The sequence below is a fragment of the Apteryx rowi genome, unplaced genomic scaffold (assembly GCF_003343035.1).
Source record: "Apteryx rowi isolate R43461 unplaced genomic scaffold, aptRow1 scaffold_93, whole genome shotgun sequence".
Taxonomy (NCBI): domain Eukaryota; kingdom Metazoa; phylum Chordata; class Aves; order Apterygiformes; family Apterygidae; genus Apteryx; species Apteryx rowi.
The window spans coordinates 1,136,869-1,154,747 of record NW_020451238.1 but is presented as its reverse complement, the minus strand read 5'-3'; positions in this window follow the sequence as shown (position 1 = coordinate 1,154,747).

The following is a 17,879-nucleotide window of genomic DNA, read 5'->3' as shown; positions in this document are numbered from 1 at the left end:
GAAATTAAATCATGGCCAGAGAAACGCACTTTAACCTAAACCACCTGTGATTGGTTCTCTGTGTCCTGTCCTCCCGTCCACAAACACAGTCCTGGTTTGATCTACATCCAATAGGTCTACACTGACTACATTACAAAGCTCACAGCTCACAGCCCACTGGTTCTATATCTTTTCCAGAAGTACTGTTGTCTTCTGCAATTTACAGAAGCATCTTTAATTCAATTCTGRAAAAGCACATCTAAAAATATCCAGCATTTATATCAAATTATGAATTTGAGATGAATACTTCTGGCACTGATAATGAACCTAGAAAGATTCGTTACTTACACAAATTAAATAGTGTGCAAGTTATCAATAGTGACTAAACACAGTTAGAAATTACCAGCACTGAGCTAAATCTTCCTTATTCTATTTAGCCAATGTATCTCAGTCAGTTATGTCATGTCTGTAGTGTCTGATGCAGAACTCTTCAGAAGACTGAAAGAAATAGCTCCTAACAGACATCCTTTTCCACAACTCCAGATTGGAAAAGAAACCTCCTAGAATGGCTCTATCGTGACTTTCTAGCCTCTGCTTTTGTTCCAGCTCAAGCTAGAAAATGTGACAGTATGTAGAAAGAATGAAAAAGAAATCAAGCACCTGACAGATTTGGTTTGGGATTTAGGTGACATGTATGAGCAGATGCCTGAGCAACAGCAAGAGACTCTCCTGTATGACTCATTGCTCATCCCTGATCAACCACAATTAGCACAGCAACAGATGGAATTAAAATGGGACAGAAAGCCACAAAGGAACAAAAGCTGAGATACCASTCAGCCTGACCCCCATCTCAGCTACAGTGCCTCAACCTGGAGTAAGTCTGCTAAACTCTGCAAAGTTCTTCCGGACTTCCATTCATGAAACAGTTTAGCACACTATTCTGACAATACATCTGTGGGCATGTGATATCGTCACCGGCTTCAGCACAGCTGGCATACCAAAGTACATGCCTCCCTGAGAGGGAGGTGCTTCAAACTACCTGGAGCCAAGAATCAGAGCTGGTTTGGCCCCAGGAGGATGGACCGCTTCATTTAGAGCATGCCTCTTCTACACACCACCCCGTGTCCAGCGTGAAATGAAAAGGGAGGCTGGCTTCCCCCTCCACTGTACATCTGGTGGAAAAATAATTTGCAGAAAAAGAAAAATGATTTTTTTAGTTTTCCATCAACTTCCCCTGCAATTACGTGTGGGTTAGATCTAGTGCAAAGCAGGGAGCAGGGGAAAGGGAAATAGAATTCTTTGCAGGGGCTACCGAATTTTGTGTAATGCGGAGCCAGATCCTAAATTAAAAAGGCCATAATACAACAAGGAGTTCAGCAGGCCATGAGGGAAATAAGAGTTTAAGACGTAACAAAAACAAGGAAAAAGGAATGTCTTTTTAGACACCGCATGCTTTTAAAAATACTCACCAGGGCAAGAGGGCTATAAGGAATGTCATTAGTGCCAGTCAACACAGCATGTCTGGCTCCGTGACATGGGATATGGTCACGGCTGCTCCTGCTGGGGCTGCCCCTGCAGCACAGCACATATTTTTTCACCTGTGTTTGTAGAAAAGAGCAGCAAACAGTGCTAGCAGAGCTGTGATGGTCAGATTTGGGGTGGAGTTTGAAAAAGCCAAGGGAAGGTTAGGTAGGAAGTGCTCAAGCCGCCAGTGCTAACTCTTACATTGCCTGTCTAGATCTGGAGGGGATTCACACCGATGAAACGCAGAAGAGCTGCACCCTGATCCACGTAAAACCCTCCAGGCCACCCGGAGCACGAAGCAAAGGAAGGGAAAAGGAGCAGTCCCTTTCCATGCCCCTACTAGCTACGACCCAGCCACTGACCCTGTTGACAACACTTGCTACAGCCACTGGCAGCGGAGAATCCCGTGGGCAGGCAACGGGGATTCACAAAGTCATTTTGTGGGAACAGCCCCTGGGGCCGTGCCTGAGACCCGCTGGTTGTGTGGAGTGCGTACCTGGGGGGAGATCCAGCTGGGAGAAGTTTTGCACCCAAATGACAGAAAACTGCCCCAGAGCAGGGCGCCCCTTCTACCTCCCTTGCTCGCCCGTGGAGATAGCAGAGGAAGGCTTCCCAAAGACTCTTTCCAGGTTCCTGGTGCCCTCTGCCGACCGACGCGGGGAGGATTAGCCTGGTGGGAACAGCAAGGGGGGAAACACCCCAGGCCTCTGCCAGCCTGCACCAGCCCGGAGAACCCAAACGCCCTTCCCAAAACACAAGTCCACTCATCAGATACAACCCTGAGGGTTCAAAGTACATCACGTCCCTTGACGTAGGAACCTCCCTCCCTCTCGCTAGTCTGACCAGGTACCCCGCGCAGTCGGACATCTGTAAAGGGCCAATGCGGCCTGGTAAAACCACGCAGCTGGGATGAGTGGTGCAACGGGACACACATGCCCTGGACTTCTCCCCTCAGACTGGGCAGCAGGAGGAAGAGCTTTATAAGAGGATCGCTGTTGATAACCGGTGGCTTTTTGTACTTGTTTCAGTCTCTTTAGTTGCAAAGACTTTTTAGGCTTGCCATTCTGGACCTCAGCATCCCTGTCACTCCCAGGCCCTCTCCAGTCAGCAGCGGACAGGGCTTAGCCTAAGGCATTTGAAAAATCATCAGCATCTGCGGATTTGTTTTCAATGAACAGCCCCTTCAGCACATACTGGAGTGCATCAGCCCCTCTCTGTTGCAGGACTACAATGGGACGGGGGAAGAGSAGCGCAGCCCAGGAGCCCCCTGTTTGTTCAGAGTGAAAGAGAAGGGATTATCTGATTGGGGCTAAATAAGTGCCATGAAAGTTCAAGCAATGTCCAGAGACAGATGAAAACAAGCTACACTATGGCCACTCTGACGGTGTAAGATAAAGGGGCTGATGGCTTAAAGAAAAAGGCTCATTGCACAAGAGAAATGAAGGGTAAATTGCTCTTTTTATTTCCTGCTTGTGTCAGCTGGTGATGAATTAGGAATACAGATCCGCGCCGAACAGCTCCAGCGAGCCGACCGGCCGGCTGAGAATTTGCGAGGTTCAGCTCCGCGGGGACCCATTGGGCTGCCTTGTCCAGCAGCAGCTTGCTGCAGCCGCCTGCGGGCTCTGTTTTTCATTGCAAGTTGGGAGAAGAAGCCAGGAGGTGCTGGGGTACTGTTGCCACGACCGGCAGGGCAGCTTCCCCCTTGAAGCTGATGAAGAGGATGAGGTGRGAGGAAGAGGAGCTTGTTGCTAAAGGTGCGTCTGCTTGTGAACTCTGGACCTTCCTGGGACGTAGTGAAAGGGCCAGTGTAGCAACCTGCCAAGATCAATATGCTCTGCTCTCTCTGGCCTGGCTGATCTCAATGTTTCATTTCACCGTTTGGACAAATTCTAAGTTATGAAATTGGTTCTCATTTCCAGCAAGGCCTCTTTCTAAAAGGGCTCCTCAGTAAAGCAGCCTAAAGTGGTTCRAAAAAATAATGCACAAATTTATCACAGGGCTACAGCACGAATACAAATAGGGCCCCCAAAGGACACAGGGCTCACGTGAGACGTGCCTTCCTTCAGGTCAGGGGTTAYTGAAGTGGAAGGGGATTTGGCCTGCAGTGCTCAGTACTGAGCTTGTGCAAGACAAAGAAAGTGATCCCAAAATTATTCCTTTGAGGGCTAGAAATGAGATCACACATCCTACAGACACAAAAGCTTACTGAAATTGTACCGAGATTTTAAAATGGGTTCACGCACAGCTTGTCTGCTTTTCCTGGCTGTATCAATTTATCTAGAAGAGGACACTGCCTCTTCCTAGAAACGGCTTTACTTCCAAACTTTGGGATAGCAGTACATGGAAAGAAAGATGGGCTAGCTGGTCCCTTTTAGTAGCCCTGGGATACAAGGACATGCGGACTTCCATCATTCAAGCTGCTTTCGGCTTCTKTACCTGCAGCACACAGCTGCTCTGTCTGGTTCACTTGGAATTTCCTGAATCAACCAYTCACAGAGTAACTGGGTGCTGTGAATGAAGACATGGTACCTGCGGCACGCAAGCCTGGGAAGGGAAGGACGCCTTCTGGTTCRTCTGTCAGCATCTTTATCTACTCCCTTTGCTCTCCCTGGCACAAAGCAGAGCRTAAGGGCCTTCCTGGAGCCAGAAAGGATCTCCTTGTGAAGGGAATAGTGGCTGCACAGTACTGTGTGTCACACAAGCACACAGTAAATAGCTGAAAGGAAACAGAGGGTCATACATGCTTGTGGCGGAGCCACCCTAGCAAGAGAAGTGGCTGTGACCCTGCCCCTGGCCTACCAGCAGTTTCTACTGAATAGAAATGCTCCTCTTTCAGCACAGCTTCACGGGGGATGGTCCAGGGATTTCAGGCTCCAGCAGCTCAGAAGAAGGAGTAGAGATGCTGGCATCCCTCACCTCCACCCTGTCCCACACCMAACTGCTCAGGAGCAGCCAAAGCTGGCTCCGAGCACACACAGCAAGGGGTTGCACCAAATCCCACAGTCGCAATGGCGCTTCCTGCACGGAGAAGGGCACGCCAGCMCCTGCAGAGATATACCCCAGCCCCTCAGCCCCAGCCCTGGGCCACCCACAGCAATGTTATTTCCCCTTCGTTCATTAGGGTGGCGCTGGGCTGAAGAAGCTTTCCCAGACCTGACTTGGAGCCAGCTGACATGGATAGAAGAGTCCTGCTTCCTTGTCTGCCTCACAACACACCCTCTGCATGCAAACACATGCCCAGTTCACAGCAATTCGGGTGCCGGAGAGCAGAGCTGGCCTTGGCATCTGCTCTGCAGGCCCTGATGGTGAGCACTGAAAGGCAACTGCTTTCAGGCTATGGGAACAACCCTAACAGGTCTCCATTAGAGAAGGTGATGACAGTCGCACTTATACAGGTGACTAGGTTTCACCCATAAGAGACAGGAGGATGCTTCAATGAAGGGCATGCCAAGAAAAAGCATCTTCTCTTGGTTAACCTCTGCCCCCCCAGCCCTTGCCACCCACAGTGAGCTAAGGATGCTCCCTGAGCCAGAACGACCAGTTTTGGTGGCAAGAGCTTGGATCGCCATTACTGAGCAAAGGCAGGAGCTCACAATTAATTGTGCTTTATAACAGCACTTTCCCACGTGTTTTCCTTTTGGTGGCACTAGCAGCACCTCCCCTTTCCAGGTGCCCTCTCCTGGACTAGACCTCAATTAACTCACAGCCTCAGGCTATAAATCAAGTCAATAAAAGGGGCTGTAAAATAAACACGAACAAGTCTTCCCCTTTCCATTCAGATGTACTGAAGTGGCAAAGCCTTTTTCCAAGCGAAGCTTAGAGACCCTGTGCTTCACTGGCCTCACAAGAGGGAATCCAATGTGCTCAGATGACCTGGTCACTAGGATGCAGGTAGCACTGAGAAGTGCCCCATGGCTTGGAGGTCAGCCTCAGGTCGCTCCTGCAGAGTTTCCAAGGGGTGAACATGTCTAATTTACAACTCATGAGGGCTGGAAATGAGGATTTTAGAGATGGAGGTTAAATAAGCAGTGGGTTTTTGGGGGGTTTTTTTGGTTTGTTGTTTTTTATTATAAGCCCTGGTCTACCAGAATATAAAGGCATAAATTTCTTCCAATAGACTTACCTGACACCTCAAATAAGAAAGAATAGCAGCTCTTTAGCCTCTGAGCCAAAATCTGCTCCAAGGGATACCCATAGGGTCAGCAAAGTTGACTGTGTGAAACTATCAACACAAAGGACTAAATTCTGCTGTCAAGGCAGCAGCTGTGAGAACGGTGACCTTTTCTAAAAATCTGCAGAGAAAGGGAACAGAGGATCTATAAACCGTTATTATTTGTACTGCTTCAGTGTCTAAAGTTTCCAACAGAGAACATGGCCACAGTGTGCCAAGTGCTGTAAGCCAGAGGGGGAGAAACATCCTGCTCTGAAGAGCTGACAACCCCTGTAGCAAGAGGGGAAGAAGGGGAAGCAAGACAGAGCAGCAGGGGCAGAACATCAGCACTGTCCTCCTGATCTGCAGCCCTGGGTTCTCTCGCTGGGCATAGGAGCAGGATACCCCCTCCAAAAGATGTTGGGAACAGCCCATTGAAGTAAGAGGACCCCATTTAGGGAAACCTTCAATGAAGTCTTCTGTCTCCATCACCCAAGGGGTTCTCCCAACTCTCTGTGCTGTCCATCAGCACAGAGGTCTCACTCACCTTGTCTACAGAAAGCAAACCAGCCACACTACTCCARACTATGGCCAGCTCCCTCCTCACTCCAGAGCCCACACCAAATTTTGTTCATAGCTTTTAGAGCTATATGGATCCTTGAAATGTATTATCTGTCTTCCCGGGCCAGTAACACCAAAATATCAATAACTCTCCTCGAATCCATGTACACCACACCCTCTGGAAATCTCCCATCTCYCTTGTCATAATTCAGCTCATAATTCAACCCTAGGGAGTGTCTAAGCCATAAACAGACTGTTTGGGCTCAGCATGCATAATGGCATTGATGAGGCAATTTCAGCCCATTTACAGTAGTRGAGGGTCCAAAACCTATCATGGGAACTCATTAAAAAAAAACAAAAAAACAAAAAAACACAGGCCTTGCACTAGTGATTGAATGAGCATGTGACAGTGGTAGGACAAGAGGGGTTAAAATCCCTGTGTCTGTCCTTTTGTGGACCCTCTTTCTGTGCTGATTGTAGGTTTGCAAATAAGTGCTCATTCAGAGGAGCAGGTGAGACACCTTTAGAGTCATGAGATGGATCAGAAGATACAGAAAAAGAGTTCAAGAGAGGAGGAAAAAAAGCTGAAGGGGACTGAAATCTTCCTCCAAGTCTTTGTGCCTCCTCTGTAAATGGGGAGCCGGGACAATGCTCCTGCAGTTTGTCCAGTTAATTACGGAACAATGCAAGGAGGGCGGCTGTGATGGATTGGTGATTTACAAGATAGGGGTGCGAGCCAGAGAACGGTAATTACATGAGTGCTTCCACGCTGCCTATACAACCAACTGTTTGACGAAGGAAAAGAATCCCTCATATCTGCCTTCCCCTCACCGATAAGAGCCGAATGCCACACGGGCCAGGTAAACAGCACGGCTGGGCCTTGCTCATCCCGAGGGGATGCCCTTCATCCTTCCCCCCACCCCAGTCCCAGAGCAGCACCCAAGCAGAAGGCACAGTACTGGCAACCGAAGCCCACCTTCGCTGCAGGGAGGATACCCAAGGCAGAGATAAAAATCGCTGAAGCAGGGCCACAGGCCGAGTGGACAATGGCGAGGCTTGGGCCACAAAGCCATCCATCACACGGGAAACAAAGCCGGTGTCAGCGRGGACGGCTGCATCCTCCAGGCATGTCAGTTGTCGAGTGAGCTGCGTGACAGGCCCGTCAAGAGCTGCCGAGGCCTCCAGGGCGATGCCAGGAGGAGAAGAAAAGCCATACAGCGATTGCCACAAGTCCAAAGTGGTGCCAGGACAGGGCAAGCTGCTTTGCGGATTCCTTCCAGGTGAAGGAAACTTAACTCTGTCGATATCAGGGCTTTTTCTTAATTGATGATTTTCCCTCATGGCTGAGGATGCAGGACTTTTCCTTGGCACGGTGTTATTGCAGCCAGACTGACTGAAGCACTTGATGTACTATGACCAAAAATCCAGGCTCGGGATGTTCAGGGAAGACCAAAGTGGGATTTGTTTCTCTTTTCTCAATGGTGTGAGCCTTTCCTTAGTTAGACTGTTGTAACTCTGGGCATGCACCCAAGGAACTAGCAGGCAGCCCCACCTGCCTTCCCAGCCCAGACTGTATTTTCCAGCTCTATGACCAGCAGCTAAAGGATACACACTTTGCTCGTATGGCATGGGCAGGGCGTCAATTGCTCTACAAAAGGAATGAAGAGGAAGGGAGCTGTAAGGTGGTACACAAGTCAGTCTTCGCTTTCCTTCACATTTTATGCACATCCTACTCCATCGCTTAAGGCTTGCCTCAGAAATAGCTTTTGGGTGAGCTCCTTCAGTGGATGCTCTTGTTTCAGACTAACATAGCTAGCTAGTAGTTTAATGTAGTTAAACTTCTTAACCCACTCCAGCCTAATTTCCCTGTGTAGACAAGCCTTCACATGAGCAGCTGCTTGTATGTGTAGTTCCACCAAATCATCCACCTTGAGAGAGCAAGATTTCCAGCAGGTCTGGCTTCCACATGAAATTAATGCAAGAACAGCCTTTCTGAGCTCAATACTGGCCAGAAAACAGAAAAGAAACATGTTTCTGATCATTTCGGAAGCTCCAAAAGAAGTTTGATTCAGAGAACGGGCAAGAGTTCRAAGGGGAAGGGAAGAACATGTGCTGTTTGAAGTGCAAGGTCTCCTTTTTTATTAAGCTATCTCAGCCATTCTTACCATGTGCACTTGAAGTGTCAGCCCAGGGCAATGTGCAAAGTTGCTCGTGATGCAGATATTAGAAGTTAAGACACTGCAGAGCTTGGGAACTGCTGGATCTGGCAACGTGGTCTGAGCTCCATTATAAAGAATGGTTAAAGTGGAGATGAAGGTTTGAACTCAGACTCACAAATACCAGGGCTTACACTGGGGTACATCTTGAATTATAAGCTGCTCTCTCTCTCTCTTTCCTTTCTTCTCACTGTAGCTCCTGGGACTTTCCTTCTCTGCGTCATGTTTGGTGACTTTTTGCTTATTTTTCTGCAGTCGGGAGAGATGCCACGAACCTGGAGCTGGGCCCTTCCACCCATTAATCAAAAGCTACAAGTGCTCTGCAGGGAGACAAAACCTCTGTGTGTTTTCTCTGATATTTCTGGAGCAAGGCATGGAGGGCGGGGGGGCTGGGCCAAGGACCCCTAGTTAGATTAACATTTTATTCAGAGACCTATTAATCAAAGTCAGAAGTGGCGTGAAGCGGCACCAGGGGAGAAAAATGGCTGGACAACCAAGGGCCTTTCAAAAAAGAAAAAGAAAACCTCTCAGCTTGTCCTGATTTACTGCAACTCACTCACAGTRCTAGAAGGGAGAGGGGGATTTGCAGCCTCTATCCAAACAAGAGTGGACCATACAGGTAAATTCTGGCTTTTTTCACATTAAGCAAACAACTCAGTTTGTCCTGCCTCCAGCATAAGTCAAAGAGGTCCCTATCTTTCTTTCTCAAGAGCATTACAAGCTTTCATGCAAGCTTATACTTTTTAATTATTATTTTTGGAAGACAGCATGATTAGACTCCTTTTTCTTACAAGGAGAGACAGGCTCAGTTAATGGCAAYGGGTCCGGCCAGCGTTCTGCTCGATTTTGGAAGGACCTTTTGGAAGGGAGTGGTTTGCCCCACAGAAGAGGTGAATGGCCCCATAGAGCATGACACCAACAGGAGTTGGGCACGTACRTGCTGGGAGAAGAACAAGGCTGGATTTGTCCCTCTGGCACGTCYGGGCCTCGGGGCCCTGCACCAGCGCAAACCCGTTACAAGACAAAGCACAGCAACACAGGTGGTGCGAGCCTGAAAACACACAGATGTACTGGGCACAGCGCAAAAGGGGTATCTCATTTTAAAATAAAAGTCTTCCTGGGAAGAAATCAGCACTCACCTCCACGGATTGGTCTGGACCTGGCCTAGAAACTCAGCCACAGGAGCACAGCTCACTTCAGCATGAGTCCAGGCAAAATCCTTGCCCTCTGCCTCCACATGCTGTTTGGAGCACGGTATCTCAAGGACCTCGGAAACCTCAAGTCACAGAAGGGAACTAGCCCTCATGGCCCAAAAGGGTGATATCATTAAGAACATTATTCTGCATGGGTTTGACCAATAGCATCAAATAAACCAAAGAGTGCCCAGAGGAAAACCTTGTGCTTTCCCGTCCCTCTCTGAAAGGGGGCCGAGCCTGCTGGAAGAAAGGGGATGGGGGCGCAGTGTTATAGCCAGCCATGCCAAGCAGTTCCTAGGAAGCTTCAGCCAGGAGGGACACTGTTGTGCACTAGACAGCTCTACTGCAAGGAAGGAGAGACTCAGCAAGTTCTCAGAGGACAATGGGGAAGACTGCCTGCGTGCATACATCCTCGGACATGGCCTCTGTGTCCTCCTAGGAAAAGCCAAGGTGTTCCCAGCAGCACTTGGCTGGTTTTCTCCCATGGCAAGTTCCTGGCAGCTGCTGATGGCATGGAGACTTGGGGAACTCAATCTTGTCTCTCTTCCCCAGGCTCCTGCCCCTTCCAATCCCGGAATACAAATATATGGAGGAAGAAGTGGATTTTTCCTGTAGAGATACGTGAGACGCCAGGCAAAGAGAGATTTGTGGAATGCACAGCCCAATGGATCTAGTTTCCCAGAAAGACCAGCCCGGCCCGAGCAGGAGGTTAATTAACTCTGGCAGCTCAGGGCTGGAAAATGTCCACTTCATGCACTGGAGCGCCTGTCCATGGGTGGAGAGGGGGCCTGGCAAACTACAGGGGCAAAGGTCCATCCGCAAATGCGTACAGATGCTTGGCTGGACTTGTGCCTGGGTCCTGCGGGAAGAACATGAGAATGATTTAGCTGATTGCTAGAGCCACAGCAGGGTCTTGGGGGTGCAAGGGGAGAACAATACAACCACAAAAGAGCTAGAAAAACACAGCTGCGCCAGGCGTAGGTGGAGAAGCATTATCCTCGGGGGCAGGCATGCGCTCTGCCCTCCCTTCTCTGGACACAAGCGCCTTTGCATCTTAGCCCCCAAGAAGGGTGGCTGAGGGGAGACATGAATCCCTCAGCGGGTGTGGTGGGTTTACATGGTAGAGAACTGAAGGCATCATTGTGCCATAGAAGAGAGAAATGAATTTGCTCTGGAGCCACACAGACCTGTTGGAGCAGGATTTGGCTTCCATCACACACTGAAAGAAGGCATTGCCTGGTGTCTCTGTGCACCTGAGTGAAGCAGGGACTGGAAACCTCCATTACAACTGCTAATTCTTCACCTATATAGACCTGGGATACATTTAGTGCCCAATAAGACCAAAGTTAGATGTCCCTTCCCAATCCAGCAGCTTCCAGCTGTACCACACATTGAGAAATGCCCTTCTCCCCTTGCCATTACTGTAACATCAAGGATATGAACATTTCAGGAAGACACAGCAGTATTTTCTGAGGCTTCTGTGAGATGGCAGCAGCTGTCCATCTAAGCGCATGATCCAGGGGCAGACACCACCCCCCAGGACCCTGGTGTGAGCCTGTGACACCAACTCTTCCAGTCCCAGAGTTGCGCTGAAACCTAACGGGAACTTGAAGGTCAGCTTGACCATGGACACTGAGGTCTGGAGAAGGAGGAAACTATCTGAAGAAYAGGGAAATGCAGACCCTCTTCTGCAGTGTGCAAAGCATTGAGAAGAAAGTGAGGAAGAGACCCATGTAAACAGCCACCTTGGGATACGCATCCTTCCCTCCCGCTTAACAGAGAAACGGGTGAGACGCAGAGATGCTCAATCCCTGCTTGGCTGCTGGGGCACCCTGTGACAGCAGGCATATCCCACAGCTTTCCCTGCTTCAGTTTCCCCATCTTTGCAATAGGTGTAACAATAGGTGTAACAATAGGTGTAACAATAGGTGTAACAATAGGTGTAACAATAGGTGTAACAATAGGTGTAACAATAGGTGTAACAAAAGCCCTTTGAGATCAGCTAAGGAGAAGTATCAGATGAGCCAGATGATATCTTTTATTTTATTGAGAATGTCCCCTACACATCCTAAAACAGCAAGTTCATCACAGGATAGGTAAAAGGATGAATAGTACCTGCAGCTACTTTGAAGTGTCCCATCATCCAAAAGGTAACTCAGAACTTATCCTCTATGCTGTGTTAGGATGGGATAAAAAGCAGTCAGGGGAGGTTACAAATCTGCTTGGGGAAGCCTTTGTATAACAAAAGGGGGGCGAGACATAACCGCACTGAATTTCTGTGATTCCTTGGCTTGCTGCTCAAGATAAGTATCATAGTCTTAAATATTTGAGGGAAATACTAGCTGTAAACAAAGTAAAGTAAGGTTCAAACTGAATTGTTTGCAAAGAATAGGGAAGGAAGAGAGAAGGAACAGAGGCCAGGAGGCACTGGACAAGCCAAGGAAAACACTTTGAGAATGCCATGCCACTTAGTGCAGCCAGATGCATTTCAAAAGCAAAGGAATAGTTTGTCAGAAGTAACTGCATAGCCAAGCCGTAAGCAGGAGGTGTATCTTTGCCACCGCTTTGAACCACACAGATCCACCCTCTCTCTCTACCCAGCACTTTTCACTCACCAATCTCAAAGCRCTTACAGATGTTCAGACTTAGCATACTTCCAAGATTATTCTGAGTAGAGTTATCAGGAAAGTTAAAACAGACTTCRGCTTTTTCCTTTGGCTCACAAAGTCCCTGCAAAAGCTGCTCTGCTATGATGCTGCAGGGTGTCTCATGGTCAAGGCCCACAAGTGCCCCTGCTTTTCTCTCCTTTGCAAGCTCATGTGAAGCAATTCCAATGTATTTCATACTATATTTTACGTACAACTTGACATACACTGACAGCATTTGGGAGGGTGCAGCAGCTCCAGCAGAAGAGTSTCCCTTTCCTGCCGTACCAGACTCTGAATCAGGGCTGGATTAGCATTATCCTGAAAGGTGAACCAGCATCAAGAGCGGCAGGGAAATCCTGGCATCCCCCTCCAAGCCTGTAACAAGATCCTCCCGCCTCTGTTATTCTCGCCACTCGTTTTCCACCTGTAGGAATTGCTGAGGATACAACTAGGCCAACACAGAAGGCAGCAACTGCTTCAGCATTTGTAAATATTCAGTAGTCAGCCCAGATCAAGCTCCTCGTTGCCAGGAAACCACCCATCAGACTTAGCCCTTCTTTCTGCTCACCCACAGTAGTTTGTGCTCCGGTTTCATCCTAAGGGCTGTTTGCCGTCAGTTTGCTTTGAGCATTAGGAGTGCTGGACACCCAGCACGTCACCAGGGGCAGCTCGACACCTCTGAGGGTCCTGGGAGTCCTTCAAGAGCTGCTGGATCACTTCAATTAATAAGCTCCCAGCATCTGAGCTGCAAGGGTCCTCTGCTTTCTGAGGGGGGAACTGAAACGCGGTCACTCCCGCACTGCGCCCCGCTCGGGGGAGCCACTCGCACAGCGAGGGCAGAGCGGTGTCCAGGCAGGGCCCAGCCTCTGCCGGGGCGTTTCTGCCGCGGAGCCTTGGCTCCACATGGGCCGCAGACCACCTCTCCGCAACAGCCCACCCGGCCGCGGGGCCACTGACATCCTGACCACAAGCGCTGTTTCCTAATCCTGATGATGAGGATGGTTTACTCCATCCTCCACTTCCRCTCCTCTGCTGTCTCACCATGCACCTCAGTGGAAGACTCCTCAGGGGACAGAGACCCTCTTTGCTGTACAAAATAGAAAGCTGGTGGAAACTATTCAGTGAAATATTATTTTATCAGAAAAAACTCAGGATGTCAGGATGAAGGAACAGTTGGTATAAGTGTACCTATTTTTAAAACAGGGGATTAAAAAAACCCAAACTCTCTGAAGTTGTTTAGGTGACTGTTTTCCATTTCACAAATATCTGAATTCCAATTTTTTTGACGAAGATAACCTTYCATTTAAGAAATGAAGCACATTGCTAGTAAGAAAGAGGGCGAGCCTGAAGATGAATGCACCAGTTGTCCCGCTGAAACACTTTGTATGCCCTGGGTTTCAGCTGAATTGCTTCCAAGATAGACTCCCCCCCCCCCAATCTGAGATGGGAAACATCTGAGATAATTTCTCATCCCACATGGATTTCACAATTTCCCATCCCTGGGAACGCAGAGTGCCTAGCACATGGGGCCCCGCAGACACCTGCAGATAAAGGCAAGGCAAGGTAGGAATGCTCAAAACGGACAGACAAATGGGGATTAAAACTACACGTTAGTTTTTCCATACAAAGACTAATCGACCAYGGGAACAAACATAGGGGATACAGCGTGCAATTTTCATCCCAATTTCCTCTCATTTTGAGGACACCCGGATGCTTTCAGTGGTTTTGCAAGTACTTGCCTAAGCGTACATAACTAATGTTACACTAGCAAGACACATGTAATCCAGTGTCCTTGCCCCACAGCTGTGGCTTGCTGTGTTGGATCTCATCTAAATATAAGGTTCAGCTTGACAGTTTGTGTGCAGGACCCAGCGCATTTCTCCTACACGCTCCAAAGACTCCTTCAGTGAACCCTGGCTTCACTGAAGTCCATGGCAAAACAGAGCAGGGCTAGGATTTCACTCCCTATTTCCACTGCCTCCAAGTTACACTTGTTTTCAGCAGTTGCATCCCCATGTCATTTTTTCCAGCACATCTGGAACAAGAACTAGGCTACCAGTTTATTACAACGCACAGCGACTTACTCAGTGTGACCAGTGCGACTTCTCCCAGAGTGTGAACGCCACCATGTATTTCAAATCACGCTCCACTTCACATGGAGCCTTCTCTCAAATTCACACTTTTGTCAAGATACATTTTCAAATTACTGCCACTGCAGCCTCCTCTCCTCTCTCCACCCTTACCTTATGCAGGTAAATATCTTTTCCTTCTTTCTGTGTGCCTCACTCACACCATCACACAAAACGCTACAGTGCTTTTTTGTGCAGATCGGGAACCAGCAATGGATAGGTATAAAAACCTAACTACAGCATTTCAGGAAACTGTGGGGGGATTTGCACACTGAAGTTCAGGCACAGTCACCACTAGCACTTGSAGGAAGTTTCCCTTCATTTAGGGGTAGGGAGCCCAGAAATTACAGTGTTGCTTCTTGCACTTTTGCAAGTCTCRGGCAAAGAGCAAAGGAAGCAAAGGGCTAATTAAAGTGTCATTCTTGACAGATAGTGGCGGAGRGGAGGAGAGGAGAGGAAGTGAACAAGCACACCAGCCTCTTGCTTTCAAAACCTGCTGCACTGGATCATCAAATTAATTAATTTGATAGTTTTGGTGCAGTTGGGTCAGCAAAGAAGCAAGCACAGGAGAGTGGCAAGCTATATTTTATGTTCGACTTGAGGAATGCTGACAGCATTTGGGAGGGCGAGGAAGAGCAGGCACCAACAGAATAGGCAGCAGCTCACAGCAGAGCTGAGGATGAGGCAAGACAGATGACGACAGCTTTGGTCTGAAGCACACAGGCAGCCCAGGGCGGAGGCTTTGGACTGGACCTGAAGGGAGGCCCTACAAGGCAGAAAAGCGCTCACAGCTGCACAGGGAAACTGCCCCCCACTTTGCAGGTTTTAATAAAGACAATCTCACTGCAACATTTGGGGATTTGTGGAAACTAAATCTGAAGCCTGAGTCCTGATGACTGTCGTTTTGTCTGGTGTCCCCATGGAATGTAAAGATTTCCTACTTTGTCTCCCTTCTCTCTCCTTGCAGGAATCCAGACAGCTGATCAAATATGAAGATTTGCCTGAAAAAAAGGTACAAAATGGCCTGGGGAAGAGCCTTCATTTCGCTGGCAGGTTCATTCAAAGGGATCACAACACGGCACATAAGGGGACCTTTGTCTCTGGAATAAAATCTCCATTTCAGCTCTCTTCTTTGGCCATGATCAATAGGAGGAAATTAAAGTCTCATCCTGGGAAAAAAATCAGCTTGCTAAGACTGTGTTGAAAGATCAGGTAATGGAGACACAGAGCAAGTGTGGGCACCTGCCCCATCTCTTGGTCAGCTTAGGAACTACGGAGGCAAAAGTGCCGGGTGGAAAGAGCTCCCCAACTCCAGGCAGAGCTAATCCCACAAGAGACAGCCAAGCGAAGGGCCCCAATTCATGATGGGAGACATGGGCGCTCACCAGTGCTTCAACCCAGAAAGCAGCTCCCCACAGCTCCTGCCTGGTGATGGGGCATCCACGTTCCCTGGATGCCTAAATGTTGCCTGTTCGGCCTCCACAGTTTCTGTCCCAGGAACGCACAAGACCAACCCCAACAGCTTTGAGCACGTCTGCACCTCTGTCCCACCTAGCCCCGGGGTATTCTCAGGGCACCTACCTCCCACCTACCTCACCCTCCACACACCTCGCCTCCTCCAGCAGGCACGCCAGCAGAGAAAACACTGCCCTCAYCCGTCAGTCCGACAGAACAGAGATTCATTCATGTCACAGGTTTGTGCCCAGGTTAAGGGCCTTTTCTGCTCATTTCAATGCAAGGTTTTGAGCATGGCCTTTCCACAGAGCTACAGACACTGTGGGGAGAGTCTYTGACCCATCCGTCCTATCTGTCCTGCTTCGCAGGGGTGAGCATCCTTCAGGCAGAGGGTGGATCTCCCTCTGCTGCAGAAGACCATATGTGTTACTGGGCCTCGGCGCAGATTTCTGGCTATGATGAGCGACTGCAGGCCAGGACAGGGTCACCCCTACAGTGCTCCACTCCCAGCTGTGATGAGCAGGAGAATTGTACTCAATCCCCTTCCTGGAAAGGAGCTCAAATCCTCGCCTATGTGCTGAGTGGGCAGGGGCACGACGCAAACGTATCACCACCTTTGCTTATTGCACGAGAGGACTGCCACAACGCTCTCAGTGCTGAATTCAAAGCAGGGACAGACACATCACACTCAGTCCAACCCAGATCTTTCACGTACCCTGCTCATGGGCTCAAGGCTCTCCCACCGCTCATGGCACAGAAAATTTAGGAGCTTAATCTGGGATTAAACTTTGCACGGGGTGGCAGGCACCTCAAAGGTAAACTCAGCAGTCCACTGCTTTGAGCCACCCTGGCAAGGCTGGGGCTGGCGAAGAGCCTGGCCAGATCACCACTGCCTCCATGGTCCTCGACCTTAGCGAGCTTCAGCTGGGAAGACATTTACTGAGAACTGCCCGAGAAGGCATCCCAGGCCGAACAGGGAAAGGGAGACGGAGGTTTGTGAGGCTGCAAAGGGCACGTAGGGCTCTTCCTGGAGAGCTGGTTCCAAGAGGCAGAGCTTCCTCTGAAGTCACCTGGAGATACCATGACAAAATGATGGACAAATTTTTCCCCACCCACCAAAAGGCAGATATCAACTCTCTAAAACCCACGAGACTAAACACCCCACAGGGAACTAGCACTGTTTCGACCACAGCCATAGCAAAAAAACACCCACAGTCCTCCCTCTCAGCTGTGGTCTGGTGTTTTGGCGTGCCAACAGAGAAGGGTCTGTTTGAACTTGTAGTTATGGAAAAAAAGCAACATCTGCCACTTGGACCACTAAGTCTGGAGCAGCATTATCAGTCAGTTTAGGCAGACACACACCATAGCTGCCTTCACCCTCTCCCAGGCCCACATCTCAGGTTGGCTTTACCAGCAAGAGCAACGAGATAAAAAACTATTTGCTGCCCTCTTCCGAGCAAAGCCAGTTACATGTCAACACGGGTAAAAGTTCTAAAGATGGTCATTTATTCAATAAGCAGAACTCTATTTCCATGAAAAAACGAATGACACTTGCAAGGCATCAAACAGCTTTGATAGGGTGGGTTAAAAGTAATCACCCCATATTACAGATGAGGACAACAGATCAACATTATCTTGCCTAAACCATTAGTTATCCACAGAGGGAATTCTTGGTATTTTGGTTTCATAACTCTCAAGTTAATCCTCTTGTATGGAAATATAAAGAAATACCTCCCAGCATATTCTGTTCCCAATAGCCACAAACATTTCAGAGCAGAAGCAGACCATGAGATACATTAAAGAAATGAGAAAATGATTCATGCATTTAAGAAGGTGAATTTTTTGGACTAAAACCACTTATATCTTTTATACCCTCTAGCAGTGCTATATCCTGTCCTTGCAGGGAATATATATCTTTATGTAGACATACAGTATGTATGCACCTACTGCAAAACACAAACCTTAACACTGCTACCTGCTGCTTTAAGGCATTTATCCAAGATAACTAATCATACATGGAA